We start from the raw sequence: 11,689 nt of genomic DNA, 5'->3' as shown, positions 1-11,689 counted from the left end.
TAACACCAAGCAACCTGCCCTGCTTGTGTTTTCCTACTGGTAGGCTATTTCCTACTTTCCTGATAGGCTATTCTTGGCTGTTCCAGTACATTGACTTGAAGGACAATAACCTCTAGCTTGTTTAACAACTTGCACAGCAGGGGCAATTACACTCCCTTTAATTGGCTTGTGGGGTTTAATCATCCCCTGGGAGACAACTTCCAGTGTTTCTCATTAATTGCCAGCTTGCAGAGTTATTCTAAGGAAGATGGGATGTACTAGAGAATGACAAACTAAGGGCAGCTTTGGGCCTCAGAATTTAAAGGCAGCCATGGTTACTGCCAGGCAAGGTGATACCAAGGGCAGAGACCACAAAAAGCATTTACCAACTGCATGACACCTTTGGAATGACTCTCTCACACCTATGCTCTGTGAGCCACATGAAAGTGATGTATCAGCTCCATCAGAGTGTTACATGTCCATACTATTAGATTGGCAAGTCATTCCTTACTGTTTGCTACTTCTCTTTTTTCTGACAAAGTCCACTAAATGCGTACTCCAGTGCTTAGACTGGCATATAAAATTAGCCAATTAAGTAATGCAGAAATCCGAAAGAAATAGAGAATTGAGGCCCAATTCTATCCAACCTTCCAGCGCCGATGCAGCCCCAAGGTAAGAGAACAAACGTCTCCTTACCTTGAGGAGGCCTCCACGACTGCCGCCCCCACTGCAGGATGTGGCACACAACCCATTGGCACAGCTGCATCAGTGCTAGAACGTTGAATAGGATTGGGCCCTTGGTTTGGTAATTTTGAAAAGGAACATTTGCACCCAAAATTATGCAACTGCACAAACAGTTCCTAGATGCTTGGGTTCTTTTGGAACGAACCTTCTACCTCATACAGAAGTTGCATTAGGAGGTTTGGATGAGGGAACAAGTAGAACTGGATTGGAGAATTATTTGAAAACACACATTATGCCTGTCAGGTCTAAGCCATGGGAAATGGTCCAGATGTAGCCAGAAATCAGAGGATGAGTCTGGAGGCAGAGGAGGAGCTAAGAGTCTTGAGCTGGAGAATAATTCCGGAGCCAGAGCTGTTGCTCAGATCTTCTTTTATCTGCCTTCCTGTACTTGAGGAGACAAAGACCAGCTTGGGTGATCAGAGCCAACTGAAAACCCAAGGACTTTTATAGCTCCCTAAATTTTCCAGAATGCAGCCTGGTAGGGTTTAGCATATGAAGCAGTCATGCACTGAGCTAAGGGTGGTTGTAGCCCAAGAACCACCTGGCAGCATCTAATTGGTGCTGTTACAGAAACATATTCAAAAAATACTTCAACAGAGAAGAGCATTCTTCAATCTTCAAAACACTCAAACAGATTGTGTATTAAGTATCTGGCTGGGGAGAAGGTGGGTGAACAACTTCCAAGTGCTTAGAAATTCAACACCAGCCAAGCGACTATGGAATCTAGTTGAGGAAAGGACAAGAAGTGTGATGTTCCCCATCACAGACTTTGCCTTCCCAGTACCGGTAATACATCCACACAGATTACAAATACTTAGGCTATGTCTACATTATTTGACATATGTTATCCTGTAACAAAACCATTACCGTGTCCAGTGGTTCCCAACATGCTGTCCATTGGGAATCTGAGAAGTGGTCCGTGAAGTCTCAGGAAAAAAAGGATTCTGTCACTTCCAGTATCTCACTGAGCAAGGGCTCCCCAATGGACCACCTAAATGTTGGCTGTGGTTGTGGGTGGTTCATTCCCTGCCCTCTCTTGTAGTCTGTGGAGAATGGACAGAGTCTAGACAGAGAATGGACCGAGAATGGACTGTGCATAGCCACAGGCAGCACTTCCAGAGTCTCACCAAGCACTCCCCCATGGAGTACCAAACTTAATTGCATTTTTGTGTGTGAAGGGAGTGGGGGGCTGCATTTGGTCCATGACAATTCCAATTTTTGCCTCAGTGGTCCATGGGCTCCTAAAGGTTGGGAACCACTGACCTAGCCAAAGAGTGTATTTGTGTGTTATATGTGGGAAACAAACAATTAATTGCTCACTGACATTCCAGAAAAGCATTGTGTTGGGGAAGATCTATCTTCTTCTTGTTGGCATCCTTCAGTCTCGGAAAACTATGGTATAGTGAATAGTGGTTCTGGAACAGAGTGTCCTCTCCAGTGCGCGAAGCCTGGGTAAAGTAGATATGGAGGATAGACTGTTACCCATGCAGCAAATCCCCCCTCTCCACGTTGCTGAAATGGTCTAATGGAAAGGCAGAAGCCAATACAGTTTGTTCCAGTGGCCAGTTGCCAGAACTTGACTGTGTTCAGCCATAAACTGCCTCAGGGACTCTGGCTCCGGATTTTGCCTCGAGGTTGACTCCTGAAGCCTTTTCCATAACTGGATGAAGCTACAAGGCAGTGAAGGTTTGGAAGATCTATCATGCCAGCATATTTCTACAGATGTACAACTAACATGCTCTACAGCACTACTAGTTGCTAATCCAGCACTACAGATTCTGCAACAGCTCTGTTGTTTTGATTTCTCAGCATACACGTGATATGGCCCACTAGAATTGCCAATTATATTCAGCACTGCCATGTCCAAATACAGAGCTCCAGTGTGCACTTTTTGCACACTTGAAAAAAGCCCTCCCATCCACCCTGAGCCTCTTACCGGCGTTTGTTGCGTCGCGTCTGGCCTCCAAAATCCGGAAGTAACTGGCGATGATGTAATTAGTATTGTGTTACATGGCTGCAAAGTTGTAGCAAATCCTGGCTCCCGGAGGAATGAGTTTAAAACATGTGTTTTAAAACAGGCATTGGTTTCATTCATACATTATATTTTTTGGTATATACTTAGGTATACACATCTTAGGTATACACATTTAAATCTGTAAAGTATGAAGCCACTCTCTGATCATAGCTTCAACTGTTTAAACACTGGCAGACACACTTGTAAAGGTCTTTTTTACTGCTTAGGATACAGCACTTTTAAGACATTTTGCAAAGGAAGAATTTATTTTTTCAAGGGACCAGTAACTGGATCATTACTAGGCATGCAGTCTTTACTTGGATGAGCTAGAGAAGGAAGGATTCAGCCAGTCCATGGTGCTGCGTTACAGCCAGTTAGATGAGGTTAGAGGGATCAGGCTAAAGAGGGAGGCAGGGGCTGGAAGACAGTAACAGCAATTTGGAAGGCATGAGACTAGCTAAGTGATAGGCAAGCTGGGATTTGGGAAGTGCCACTGGCAGGACACACCATAATCAGGACTGCATTAAATTCTTTGTCAATTGCTACAGCAGCATCCCAAGTCATACTGTGCCAAATGCATGTCCCACAAGCCTGAGGCTCAGTTCCATGTACATAGGCCAGCACTTTCCTGTTGCCAACAATGCAATGGGTTTGTGCTTGCAGATCCTTGCTCTTCAGAGCTCACAGAGGGATCCATGTTCGTTCCCATTCACACCATGTACAATCAAGCTAGCCATCAGCAAAATCGGCAAGAAAACAAATAATATTTTTAGGTTGTCCATTTAAAAGGCAAGATTCAGCATTCACTAACCAATCTGAAAAAATGCACAAGATGAAAAAGAATGCATAAGTCTTATCATGGCAGATGCAAGGCCAGGGACCTACCCCAGAGAAGCTGTGGTACATAGAGGACCCACCACGTTCCAAGGGACCTTACAATCTGTAGCAAGCCCATAAATCCACCTATTAATGTGTCCGAAGTTATGGAATGGGCAATGCCTTGGGTCCAAAGAATGTTTCTTTTTGAGATCTAGTTTAGTGCATGGAGAGTGCATGGAGCATTCTACCAGTATGCTAGATAGCCTAGATATTATGCTAGATATATTGGCTTCTGCCTTTCCGTTGGACCATTTCAGTGATGTGGAGAGGGGGATTTGCTGCATGGGTAACAGTCTATCCTCCATATCTACTTTACCCAGGCTTCGCGCACTGGAAAAGGCACTGTTCCAGAACCACTATTCAGAGCGCGATACCATAGTCTTTCGAGACTGAAGGATGCCAATAACATATTAGTAGTTATTAGATTGTAACATGCTAGATATTAGCAGCATGCCAATATTTTATTGGCAGAGTGAACTACAACTCCCCAAAATAAACAAAAATAAATATCCTGTGAAGCCCCCTATCCTCAACCTGAAATGGTATAGCCAGATATAAGTTTACCATCTCGTGGAGAGCTAGACCTACATGGCTTCATAAATGCGTAGAGGGAGCATCACTTCATAGAAATAACTTCATACCTCAGGGAGGTCTACCTCCCACAACTTAAGGCCCACCAACCAACCTCATTCACTCACAAAGAAAAAGTGTTTGTTTCATTTCATGGAACCTAAGCACTCCCAAGCAGCAAACAGCATTTCCAGAAACCTGGATAGCAAGTCAGACTGGACCACTCTAGATTCACAACTTAAACCATGTTAGATGTTGCAACGGAGACCAGCACCCAAAGGACAGCCCTGGAGGGAAAACACAAGGCCTTCCGCTGGCCCCCTTTCCAACCATAATGACAGACCCATTTTGGCATAGTTGGTGAGAACCATGGAAAAGTCAAAATGTCAGCCTTGTTGTGCTTGCATCTCGTTGGTATATGTAGAATGAGCATAAGCATGAATCCCATGAACTATAGCATTGGTTCTGAAGATGCTTCCATCTGATGACCACCAGCCAACACTTGATTCCTGGTCCTTCCACAGAGCCAAAAGGCATAAAACAGCCTGTATGAACATGCATTTATCACTATGACATGTGTGTTCATTTTTAGGAGAAGAAAAATTGATGTGGTGCAGGAATAATACAGTATGATTACTGTACACTGATGGGGCCTTGACAGCCAAGGAGCTCTCTATTGTTCCTCAGCTATGCTTCATAGGTTTGTTTGATTTTTCCATCAGGATCCTACAGCTCAGTTCTCTTTACCACAGGGGGAAGTTGCTGGAAGCAGAACTTCGAAGCAAGGATCTGTCAAACAGTTATTTTATTTCCTACAGTGCTGGCTGACTGGTCAAAATCCTATTAAAAGAATCAAATTTAGGAAAACAGCCCTGAACATGTCAAGGCTGTTGGAACAAATGACACCACAGAGGTTTTTGTTGTTGCTTTGTCCAGCTATAGGCAAGTTATTTTTTATTATTTATTTATTAAGCACCTTTACTTTTGCTATAACACACCATTTCCCCTAAAGGACTGCTAAGGTTCAAAGGGACTGAGAGCACCGATAAATCACAGCCATATAAATGTCTGCTAGTGAGGTTTGATTCTTGTTTACCCAGGGCTCTTCAGCCAATATTCAGCCTGAATTCAAAGGAGGCAGATTTACCTCTTCTGAGATGCCCCCAATTCACAGAGCACTCATCTTTCCAACTGCATGACTTCAGCTTTCTCTGGCCAAAACGGAAGTCACATTTCAAGGCTGCTGAAGGTTTCAGCATTTGCTATATCTGTTTTCTCTCTGCTTTCTCAAGCTTGCTGAAGCTGACTTGTGTATGTTTAGCAACTGCTCGTAAGGACAGTAGCTAGATCTGAATCACTGCATGAATCTATAAATCATAGCCACATACCAAGAGACTTCTTTTTCCAAGGGATCTTGGATTCTGTTACTTTCAAACAGAATAACACTCATTCTCCCCATATATACATGCTCACATGCACACTCATAATTTGTAGTATTTCAGCATGAATGAATTTGCTAGTCACATCTAGCTCTGCCATGAGAGGGCCCTTGTATTTCTAAGACTTGCATGGACATGAGAATTTCACCAGGTGTGCTACTCACTGCAGTGGCAAAATAGATTTAATCTTCTCTCAGGTTTCTGTATCTCAGTTGGTTCTTTCTTTGGCCACCCTGCCTTTGGGCTCAGTTCTGCCCATTTGCTTCTTTCCCTCCTGGGAACATTTCTCACTCAGGACTGACTACATTACAGCTCCTTCTATCCTCAGAGAGCAGGAAATTCTGTCAAACGGAACACGTCACTTAGATAGGGTGACCAGATACAACAGAGGACAGAGTGCCTATACCTTTCATCATTGTATAGAAGAGGGAATTTTGTCAGGTGCAGCACAATAAGGAAGGGCTATAAAGGCTGCACCTGCCAAAATTCCCTCTTCTGTACAATGATGAAAGGTATAGGTTAAAGGTATAGGCATTCTGTTCTCCATCTGGTCACTCTGCCTCAGAGGAAAAGCATAAGAAGATTCCTTAGTGTCTGTTCTCTTTTCTGAGCACTTAGAATATTTGTGAACATTCTAAGATGCCACATCAGCTCAGCCAACAGGAGCCCAAGGTTTTATCTTTTTTTTAAAATAAAGCTTTTAGCCCATTGCAGTTCAGTTCAGTAAGACCTTTATTGGCATAAAATACAGAGAAAGAACAAAATAAAACAGAAATATACAAAGACAACACAACATAAGCATAAACATCAGTCACTGCCCAGAGTCCCAGGGCTCTGCCTGGCTATTACCCCAGATAAAAAGGAAGCGACATTATCCAGAGTCTCAGAATCAGGTGTGGAAAGGAGAGACTGAAGCATGATTGAATCCTCCCAGCCCTGCATCCTAGCTAACAATGGGCCTAGATATTTCTTGTGTGACGCATCATGTAGCAGGCAGTAAAAAAAGGTATGCGTTAAAGTCTCAACGCAATCCCTACCACACTTGCATTTCCTCTCAGAGTAGGGGATACCGCTGAACCTGCCTGTTAACAAGGCAGATGGAAGAGCATTACACCTTGCAAGTGTGAAAGCTCTCCGGGCCTGTGGGCACACCAGGTGGTAAAAGAAGGAGGCCAGTTCCCCAAAACCGACTGGAATATGGAGATGGAGTGGAGAACATGTGGTTCTGGTGGCACTAAACAGCTCTTGTTGTTCGATATCAAGAATTCTTGATATCGATTCTGAATATCGATATCGATTCTTGATATCGATTCTTATATCGATTACAAGAATTCTTGTTCGATTCTGTAAGCTGCATCACAGCCAATCATACCTAACTCTGCAGTGTCCAGCCCTATTGACTTAATTTTAGTTAGAAGATCAGTGATCTCTATAGGCAGGACTGGATCCGATAATAATTGGTGCATTAGATCAGAAGAGGTGGGGTTAAATAAAATCCTAAACCAAAATTTCAGAAGTCTTAACCATGCAGTAGTCCTTAATTGAATTAACCCCACCTCGAGACACAAAACCGAGTAGGGAATGCACCTGGGTAAACCCAAAATCTTCCGTAAAAAGGAGGCTTGGATGCATTCTAGTGGTTGGTTAATAACCTTATACCAGACAGGAGAGCCATAAAGAACCTGGGAAAGAACCTTTCCCTTAAACGCCTCCAGAGCGGCCGGAACATAACCATTGCCGCAGGTGAAAAAGAAACGGGAAATGGCTGAGGAAGCTAGTTTGGATGCGTTCTGAACTGCCTTGCGATGAAAAGCCCAAGTGAGCCTGTAATGGAAGTTGATACCCAGGTACTTGAAATGCTTAACCTGTTCCATTTTGTTGCCATTACAAGACCACTTAAAAGCTTTTAGCCCATTGCATTATATATAAATGCAACAACTTCCCACACATATAATTCAGGCAAACTGGATGTTTATGCTACTCTTCACACACATTACAAAATAAATAAGTTGAAATGGCTCTTTGGGTGGATTCAAATATTGTTTGAATAATGAAAAGAATGCTTCTTTTCACACCCAGGACCGCTGATCAGTGAAGTACTATCAGCATAGTCAAATGCTCTGTTATGAACTGGACTCTGTTGCCCACCCCCTTTCTCCAGGTTTTAAGTTCCATTTTTGCTGCTTCCACTATTGCCCAAACTGAAGTTGCTTGAATTTAGGTACCAGAGACCAACTGTTACCCTGCACATGCCTGATCTTGTCTGATCTCAGAAGCTAAGCAGGGTCAGGCCTGGTTAGTACTTGGATGGGAGACCGCCTGGGAATACCAGGTACTGTAGGCTTATACCATAGTCTTTCGAGACTGAAGGTTGCCAACCACCACCAACCAATGAGACCATGTCCTCACAACTGCTTTTGTGACTTCTGTACAATGCACACTTTTAATCTAGCCTGTTTCCGGTTTTTACTAACTTGGAAAGATGATATGTGAAGGTTGTTCAAGGAAGTGGTAGAAAAAGATGGAGGTGGACAAAGCAACAAGCCAGGAAGACTGCAGGTCTAGTCACACAAGACACTGTACACATGCACAATTTGTATACAATACGGTATACACAGACTGCTGATCTTTATGCGTATACGGTACAGTACAATCATTCACACATTACGTTCAATGCACATATAGCAGTATACACAAACTGAGGTATCTAATCCTCAGGTTGATTTCTTTATAAAGTATCTTATAGTCCTTGATACCAAAACATATTCATGTATACTTTCAACAAAAACATGTACAGGTGGACATAAGCACCCTGAATTCATATGCAGCATGGGAGACTAGGCCATCCATTAGGTATCCAAAAGGATTCTGTGTTTGTGCAAAAGCAAGTCTCACAAGCTGCCATGAGAATATGAACCATGACCAATTCTGGCTATTTTAAAAATCAATAAAGTCCATTATATGCATTGAAAAAGTCAAACATTCAAAGCAGTAGAAACAAGACACAATATGCTAAGCGAGGGTATTGGATTAAGACTTGGATGAATAGAAATGGTGCAAAAGTGTAAGCCCTAGTGCAGGGGTGCCCAAACCCCGGCCCGGGGGCCACTTGCGGCCCTCAGGGGCTCCCAATCAGGCCCTCGGGAAGCCCCCAGTCTCCAATGAGCCTCTGGCCCTCCAGAGACTTGCTGGAGCCCATGCTGGCTCAATGCAACTGTTCTCAGGATGAGGACAACTGTTCGACCTCTCACCTGAGTTCCCTCCACTACTTGCTGTTTCATGTCTGTGATGCAGCAGTGTCAGTGAAGGAAAGGCTGGCCTTGCTTTGTGTAAGGCCTTTTATAGGCCTTGAGCTACTGCAAGACCTTCATTCATTCATATAAGTTCCATCTCTAATAAATTCATTTATGTAAAGTTATTCCAATTTTAAATGTAAATTAATTCTCCCCCCCCCCCCCCGGTCTCCGACACAGTGTCAGAGAGATAATGTGGCCCTCCTGTCAAAATGTTTGGACACCTCTGCCCTAGTGAATAAAACTATACAATGCTCACCACTCACTTACCCTCAGGAAATGGGGGAACCCGGAGTAAAGGGCTTCATTAAGCACCGAGAGGTGTGTACATGGAGCAGAGGTACATAGAGCATTTTTGGTCCCAGGCCATTAAGAGAAGCTGAAATGCTCATTCACATGCAAACAAATGTTATCGTGTGAATAAAAATGTCAGTAAGCTTGCTTCCCCCATCTTCTACACCCATAACGATTCACCCATTATATCTGTATAATACCCAACTCAAGTTTGCCATTTTCCTAACTAATTGTACTATATAAAACACTTGCTTTGTATGCATGGTCCTTCCTTCCTCACTCTGTTCTTCCTGGTGTTGCAAACAGTTGTTCCCAGTCTTATCTCATTTTGAGAAGCGCTATGTAAATGTATGACATGCAGTAATTACTTTATACTCACTTGGCCTTGCGAGAGTCTACTGAGCTAGACCAAGTAATTATGTGAGATGAGTAAATAAAACATTATTGGAGCTTCCATTACTGTAGGAGTTGAGGCAAAGGGCGGGCAACCTAGATCTGAAGTTGGTCAAGAAAAGGTGCATAAACAGAGATTGCAGAATTAATTATATCACTTTTGAGAGAAAACATAGATGAGAGCAACTGTTAAACAAAAGAAAAGATAAGAAAATGAGAAGAAAAATTGTAGAATTTAATTTTTTCATAAGATCTCAAAATGCTAACCTCCTCTTTGACATTTTTATATTAGGGTTACACACACAGTTACTAGGTCATAAGTCCCATTGAACTTAGTCGGACTTGCTTCCGAGTAAACAGATATGGGATCAGGTTACAACACTGTCCCTTTTTTCTTTTGGATGCTGTAGCTCAAAAATGCAACTATATGGTGTGTGGTGTCTAATGAACATTATATACAGATGCATAGACTCAAGCCTATTTTCCAATCAATGACAGTGAAAATCCATCTGTAACAAAATGGACAGATATAATTGCCATGAACACGGTTAGATGTGTGTGATTGATACAAGCGGAATGAAAGATGGGGAGGTTGAAATTATAATGATCTATAAAGATCTGGATGGGGAAGAGAAAAAGAAAGGCAGAGAATCATTTTTAATATGATTAATACTGCAGCAAAAAGGGGAAGAAAAGAAGATGGGATTTTCCCCCACCCTGTTATAACACTCCGTTCCCCTGCAATACTGCTTAGCAGGAAAAGCCTTCCAGCTGAGGGCTATGAAACAGTTATCACTGTTAGGTGATTAAGTTACTAATCCTTCAGGGAGAAGACATTTAGAGGCCCATATTAAAGGAGAGTGAGGCAAAATTACATTCCGTTTCAATTTAGTTTAGCAATTCTAGTGATTTAGTTAAATGAAAAGCAATTGTTCCAATTAATAGTATTGAATGTTATTCATCAAAAGTGTCAAAACAGCTGTGTTGGTGCATTAGTAACCTATTCTCTTGTCAGAGATATGGATAATTCCCCAGGACTGAATGCAGGGAAATGGCACAGCATTCAGGAGCCTTTAGAAACAAATGCACAAAGCAGGTTCTTTCCCCCCTCCCCCCGTAGAGATTTTGTAGTGCTTCTATTAGATTATTAGGTATGGTTTCAAAGGGAGCAGGGCTGGACCAGTTGTCTGAGGGGGAAGGTGAGCTCTATGAACATATGCAGCAAACACCTATAAATACATTGTATTGGCAACCTTCAGTCTCGAAAGACTATGGTATCGCGCTCTGAAAGGTGGTTCTGGCACAGCGTCTAGTGTGGCTGAAAATGCCAATCCGGGAGTGACAATCCCTTCCACACCGGGAGCAAGTGCAGTCTGTCCCTGGTCTGTCTCCCTGGCTATGGGCCTTCCTTCTTTGCCTCTTAGCCTCAGACTGTTGGCAAAGTGTCTCTTCAAACTGGGAAAGGCCATGCTGCACAGCCTGCCTCCAAGCGGGCCGCTCAGAGGCCAGGGTTTCCCACTTGTTGAGGTCCATCCCTAAGGCCTTCAGATCCCTCTTGCAGATGTCCTTGTATCGCAGCTGTGGTCTACCTGTAGGGCGCTTTCCTTGCACGAGTTCTCCATAGAGGAGATCCTTTGGGATCCGGCCATCATCCATTCTCACGACATGACCAAGCCAACGCAGGCGTCTCTGTTTCAGCAGTGAATACATGCTAGAGATTCCAGCACGTTCCAGGACTGTGTTGTTTGGAACTTTGTCCTGCCAGGTGATGCCGAGGATGCGTCGGAGGCAGCGCATGTGGAAAGCGCTCAGTTTCCTCTCCTGTTGTGAGATAAGAGTCCATGACTCGCTGCAGTACAGAAGTGTACTCAGGACACAAGCTCTGTAGACCTGGATCTTGGTATGTTCCGTCAGCTTCTTGTTGGACCAGACTCTCTTTGTGAGTCTGGAAAACGTGGTAGCTGCTTTACCGATGCGCTTGTTTAGCTCGGTATCGAGAGAAAGAGTGTCGGAGATCGTTGAGCCAAGGTACACAAAGTCATGGACAACCTCCAGTTCATGCTCAGAGATTGTAATGCAGGGAG

General features: G+C 43.4%; 1 pseudogene; it reads left to right on the top strand.

Annotated features, from left to right (window-relative positions):
• Positions 1–7,855: 7,855 nt before the first annotated feature.
• Positions 7,856–7,969, top strand: LOC136650683 (5S ribosomal RNA; annotated as a pseudogene).
• Positions 7,970–11,689: the final 3,720 nt, after the last annotated feature.

This window comes from Tiliqua scincoides, chromosome 4, assembly GCF_035046505.1.
Source record: "Tiliqua scincoides isolate rTilSci1 chromosome 4, rTilSci1.hap2, whole genome shotgun sequence".
NCBI classification, from domain to species: Eukaryota; Metazoa; Chordata; class Lepidosauria; order Squamata; family Scincidae; genus Tiliqua; species Tiliqua scincoides.
The sequence above is the reverse complement of the archived record's forward strand: the minus strand, read 5'-3'. Positions and strand labels throughout refer to the sequence as shown.